The sequence below is a fragment of the Synchiropus splendidus genome, chromosome 1, assembly GCF_027744825.2.
Source record: "Synchiropus splendidus isolate RoL2022-P1 chromosome 1, RoL_Sspl_1.0, whole genome shotgun sequence".
Taxonomy (NCBI): Eukaryota; Metazoa; Chordata; class Actinopteri; order Syngnathiformes; family Callionymidae; genus Synchiropus; species Synchiropus splendidus.
Window position 1 is genome coordinate 59,867,317 of NC_071334.1, and position 6,875 is coordinate 59,874,191.

Genomic DNA, 6,875 nt, shown 5'->3' on the forward strand with positions numbered 1-6,875 from the left:
CACATGAGTACACAGATTCAAACACTGTAGGTCTGAAAGAACAGAAACTGAGCACCTTCAACATTGGTCACGCTTTTCAACTTCAAGTCACTTTTCTTCCAATGATTTACTTAAAAAAAAAAAAGACAAAACATAGGATTTTGTATTCACTCTTCTGTTGCCCTGACCACTACCCTGCGGTGGCCACTTTTGGAACCTTGAGCTCATACAGGCTTTGTGGGGAACTGGGTCTTTAAAAGCAATAAAATTCCACTGGGAGGCACGTGGCATGACATTAATCAAAATAATTGTATTTAAAACTGAGGCTCTCAGAAGAGCTTCAAGTGTTGCAGGTCACTATGGGCTAGTACATTAGATATGGAGAGAAAAAAAAAACTACCAGAGTTTGAAAAAAAACAAATAAATTCTGAAAATGCATTTATTTTCCTGAATTATTGACAAAATACAGAGAAAATTGTGACATGGTGTGCAAGAACTATCTTCAAGGACATCAAAAAATGTGAAAATCACTATGTGCAACATCGGTTGTTAGATCAGGCAGAAATAAACTTCCATAGGATTGTGGGAAATAACACATCTCAATACAGGTGGAGGCCGGAAATAAACACTATTTTTAACTTTCAATAGAGTCAAGAGACAATGCGAACAGGTTGCACCACCTCAATGCAGAGCACAGTGGAAGAACTGAAGTATGAAGCAGAACAGGATTAATGAGGCGAGAACATAGCTTGAGCATGACTGTGTCCACAGACCACAATAGAATTTACCTAAATGACTTAGCAAGTTTCAGATGAACCACAATATATTGGGGGGGGAAAAAAAAAACATTTACAGACAAAACTCTGAGCACATGCTCGTGAAAATAAAAAATTAGCTTCAGTCAGATGTAAAAAGACTAAACAGTAGGAGGTGCTGTTGCAGTGTCAGGTCAGGCAATACCACACTGACATTTAAAATGCATTGACATGTACGACTGCATCACTGCAGACAATACTTGTTTGAAAAGGCAATTTATGATTCATACTGCTTGTTTAAACACACATACTTGTGTTTCTAGTCACATTGTGATTACTGCAGAGATCCAAGTCAGATCCTGAGCTATTGAGGGGACATCTTTGGTGTACAACATGACAATGCCAATTCAAGCAGTTTTGAACAGTTTTATATGAAGTATTTATGTGGTGCATCCACACATTGACTGCAACACAAATCCAACCACCATTTTCTGGAGTGCAAAACTAGGCAGAGGGCTTGATCTCACACAACTATAAATGTTTACCTAGTACCAGTTCCAGCGACACGACAAACAAAACTGACTAGGAAAACTGGTTCTGGAATTTCAAATGTTTGAGATTTGGCAGAACATAATGTAAAATACCATCTAGACTGTTCCCATGGCAGCTGGATACCTTTACACAACCTAGGAGACCAGTGTTATGACGTTAGAATCTGTGGTTATCTTGTGTTTGTGTGCGCACAAACATGAAGCAAATGTGAACTGAGGTGACATGAAGTGGGGAAAAAAAAGAATCTTCCAGAACTTTACTGCCAGCTACGGCAAATAGAACCACCACCTGAGCTTCTGGGCATCCAAAATTCAGGAAACTGTGGTGTGAAGCGGCTGCGAGAAATTCGACTGAAGAGAAATGTCCTGACATCCCCTCGGAGGTGACCTGAGAAACAACCATACAAGAATATTGAGCGCTGACCTCCTTCATATAATTGTTATGGCATTTCATACGACCAAGTTTTGGCCTTCACCATTTCCACACTTCCACTGATTGTCATACCATGAACATTAGACTAGTGTTTACAAGTGAATTCCACCAGGAGGCAGCATTATACACTGCAAGTGTAACAGGGATCAACGTCTCCGGGGAGTGGCAGGATCCTCTCAGAAGACAGGTGCCCTTCCTTCTTAAACAAAGACACGCCTTTCGAAACGGCCTTTTCCTCAATATTAAAGAGGAAGATTAATAAAATATTTTTATCTTTTACCCAGTAGATGCATCAATGTCGCGTACCTCTAGATATTTGCAAGGACCTCCGGTTTTACGGATCCATTTCATTTTTCAAGTTTGAAAATAAGTTTCCATAGACATCTGCCATATTAAGGTTTTGACATTTCAATCCAGATATGAAAAACTATGCCTGGGTGCTACACATGCCCCAATCAACTTAACATAAATCTGTTGAACTAAAATTTCATTCCATTTATCCAACATTGAACCCACCCATGAGGTTTTCTACAACCAATGTCTGAGATCATTCTTCCCAGGTGAGTACATAAGTGAAGGTGGATGTGGCGTTAACCAGCGGCTCCATTGCTCCACCAATAGAGGGCCTGTTCAAGACGAACTGCCACTCACTGATCCTTCGCTTTGCTCCTTTCAGCCCCTCTAGACATTTAAAAATATTTTTTCACAGCCTTTGGGTATTCTTATATTACATCCCCTTAAAACACTTCACACACTGTCAAACTTGATCGAAACCTTTAGCACTCATACAGCATGTATACAAGCGTCTCACTATGACCCATGTTGACAAAAGTTAGAATGAGCAAATGTTTGTAGTACGATCTATAAATAAGATACTAGAACACAAATTGTTGCCGTGTATGAATCCTCCACGCTTGTGTTGACTGAGTGTTGACTATTCTGCAGTGGTGACATCTGAGGTCAAAACAACTTCCTCACAACAAAACACACCTGTGTTCTGTTGATTCGCCCAGCTTATATCATGACTTTGTAGTCATCCTGTGCAGCCAGAGTCATCCTGAGAGACAAAAAAGAACAGGACAAGGGTAGAAGATTAATAGAGTATGGTTACAGAACAACATTGAGCCTTTATATTTACAACATATTACTCATTATCCCTTTTTTTAAATACAAGTTGAGCCGTGAGTGCTCATGGTAAAGCAGCGATAGGTCAGTACCTCGCCCGTTTCTTCTGCCTCTGCCTCATTTTTGCCAGGACGAAGGCCACAATCAGGAGCCCGACGATGACAGCGATGACGCTCAGGGTGAGCGGTAGACTCAGCGATCCGTTGACGGTGTCTTCACAGAATTGTCCACGGTAGCCCAGATCGCACTCACATAACAGATCAGTACCACCTCCAGGAGGCGGCACGCAGCGCCCGCGGCTATTGCATTGGATCTCACCACATGTTGGGAGGCTGAGGTCTATGCCTCTGGGCCGGGGAGCTCCGCTGGAGGTCATGGTTGTGGGAAGCGCTGGAATAATCTGGTGGAAAAAAAGGAGATGGAATGTTTTCTGCAACCAAAGAAGGTTCACCTCTCCCCCTCCCCTCCAAACACGGAAAAACAAAAATCATATAATATATATGATATGATTTTTGACATACACAGTCCCATGTTAACCTTTTAGACCGTTTCGGACAGGCCCAGTCTACTGTACGTTATGAACAAACCAGGAGCCTTGGATCCCAGGCTGGGGCCCATGGTGGTTGCCCCAAAGTCAAAACTTAAATTTCAGGCCGACAGAGCCATCTCCATCAGGGCACTCAGAGAGGAAGGTCAGAAATCTAATATGTAATGTAAAACGTACCTCCACCTTGGTCATTTACATATCCTCTTTCCCAACTTCCGCTTTGCACATTTATGCACTTAAATCTTGACATTGTGCGTGTATAGCATTGTGACAGCAGATACAAGGAGGAACCTAAGCACCTGTCCGAGTGGAGACAGTCTCGCTCCCTTTCTATAAGAGGGGAAAAAAATGATATTGCAACGTATTGTTGCGCTCAGTAGCAATCATTAATACACTGATGGCAAATATTGATATTTTATTACAGGACACATAGTGGATGACGTCCAAGGTTCACTTAAAGGTCCACTTGTGACAGAGTTTAATGAAAATGCTGCCATGATTTAGACGTAAAAAAAATTCGAAAGAAGGATGAGCACTTGCCTACTGAGACACAGTAGTGGTGGAAACTTCCTTTGGGAGCAAAGGCGACAGGACGACTGCACTGTGTTCAGGTGCGGACGAACAAAATCCTGCACCCACTGTGGCCCTTCGAGGACCGGTCTGACACCCGTGTTGTGGAGATGATGAAATACTTGTGTGCAGCAATAAAACAATTATTTAATGACAATGTGATTTCTGGATTTATTTTTTTCTGTGTCTCACAGTGGAAATACAAGTGCAATGTAGATTTCAAGCCTCAAGTGGGTGAACTTGCAAATCATATACGTAAAAATTCTCTGTCAACTCGAATGCGTATGTGTAAGCTACAACCAGTTCAGAACACACGAAGGATTCAGAACAGACACCAGGAAATCTCTTCTTCAAAGGTAACACCATGCCAGCAGTGCGACACTGGCAAAAGCACCAAATACACGCACTGATACACTTTTCTCCGTAGCAGGTCCTGGACAACATTGTGCAAGACTTAAACTTGTCCGTCCTGCTCTGAGGGATAATAAAACTTAATGCGTTCGACAAACATGTGAATGAAATTAAAATATCTTTCAGTAGTCTATTAAGAAACTTACCACAACATGCTACTATAACAAGTCAAACCACTCCCTCCCTCTCGTTTGACATTTAAATTTCCACAAACAAATGAGGTCAAAACATGTGAGGCAATAACCCGAAAGAGGAATCACGGTTTCATCAGAAGAGATCGCACAGGCGATGAGTCACCAAGTGAGTTGTAGTTAAAGAGTATCAGTCATAGCAATAAAAGATGACAAAAACATGAACTGTAAAATTCAATTGGACATGAAAGTGCACTCATCACGATGGACATTCCAGCAGCAGAGCAAGCGATCTACATCAAATAAATGGGACAAAATCGGTTAGTGGATTTTACCAATATTTGTAAAATATTACTTGACTTAAAAGTAGACCCGAATACCAAACAGGCGCATCAAGCAATTTGTCTTCATCACTCAAATATATGTTGTAAACCAGGAGAGAGCAAACCTCCACCCAGGCTGCCCCAGTCCATCCTCAACACAACCTCCCTGTGACAAAGCATCCATCAGAGAAATTCCTGGATCCAAATGTCAATCTGGCATAAATGATCTGCTCTTCCAATAGTAAGTACACTTTGGAAAAGAAAAAGAAAAGTCCTGGACCCAACGGTGATCCGATCATTCCAAAAATTGAATCATTTGTTCATTGTCCAATTTCACACATTTCCTGAAAATTTCATCCAAACCCATCCTGAACATTTCCACCCATTTTGAACATAAACCAACGTTGTTGAAAACCTCTTTGGCAGAGGTAAAACTCACTGTGAATGAGAGGTTTCCGCCATTTCCATTTATGATTTGCAACACTAACCAAATTAACAAAACAAATCTATTCAAGGATGTAATGATGAAAAATACTATAGACATAAGCATCGCTGGACTTGACACAGTTGCTTTAAAATGAGAATTATTAGAAGGTAAAAATGGCGATAGATCAGAGAGCGGCGCTAAATAATCGCATCACTAAAAGAAAAGTCATTCTAACACAAAAAACAGCAACGTTCAGTTTCAGGCTATTTTTTTCTCTTCAACAGAGCACCTGAATTCATATTTTTAAAAACCTGACTTCCCTGAGGTCCAATGTGCCCACGGGTTGGGAACCTTACAAAAGTAGTTTTGGGGCAACAAACTTTGTGGCCAAGACAAAAGAGAAACTATTTTGCTGCCACTTGAAGTGACTACAAAATGCAACTCAGTTTTCACACATCTATGTCATGAGAGAAAAGCTTCATGAAACACCATCCAATGACAACATGACACTAAGACAGCACATACCTGGAGTTTCAGAGTGAGCAGCCGAACTCTGCAACAAGTCGACTGGTTGGGTGGATGGTCAGGTAGCTCGCAGTTGAAAAAAAAAGTGTTAAAGTTCTCAGTTCCTCCTTTAGTGCGAGGCGCTGCAACAATAGAATGAAGAGGAAGAAAGCCGAGACCTGTGAATACCTGCCCATTTTTCCCAGACATGAAATTAACCCTCCACCCACTACCTGTTTACAAGGACTGACTCATGAACACACACAGTATCCATGCAGTAATGGAGCGATTTACCAACTAATGCTTGCATCACTGACTGCCGACACAGAATAATCAAAATAAGACACACCCTTAGAGTTGTCAGAACTGAAGACTACAAAGTAAAATTTTCAATTGTGCTGAAAAGTGCAAAATAACTTCCTTCTGATTGAGTATGAAAATGTAAGTACACATGTACATCCCCCGTACATGTCCAGGGGCTTTTACTGAAAAGAATTGGGTGTGTTTTTAATGGACTCTGGGGGAGGGGTGGAAGAGAGGGCAAGTTGGAACTAGAATGACAAGATTCAATGTAATATGTGACAGAGGTCAACAACGTACCTCAAAAACTAAACAGTACCACAGCTCAAATTCAAATAATTGCAACCGCGCTACAGTTAATATGCTAGATCTGTTTGTCTCGCTCATCATGAAGCCACGTGGAACTTTACCTGAGCTTCCTGAAAAGCTTTCACGCTACAGCCAAAGCAGGGGGAGGGAATTCTGCAGACCGAAGAGGAAACATTTCCAGGGTTCTGGGAGAGCGGCCTGTAGATTCTGATCGCAAAACAGCGTCAACGTCACATTGATGATGTAATTTGCCATCTGTTCTGAGAACATATAAAAAGTAGAGAGTTAAATGGGGCAAAGGAAAGCAAAAGAGAAAAGAAATATTCCATTATTTTTGCGACAAATTAAGAAAATATAAATAATAAAATTGGTTGTAAACAGAAAAAAAGAAAGAAAAAAAATCTTCATTACACATATGGATATGAAAACAAAAAAAAAAACCCTTAACAGAGTGGTAATTCAGCTTCGCACCAGAAAATCCAAAGCTGCGTCTATGCATTATTTGATATT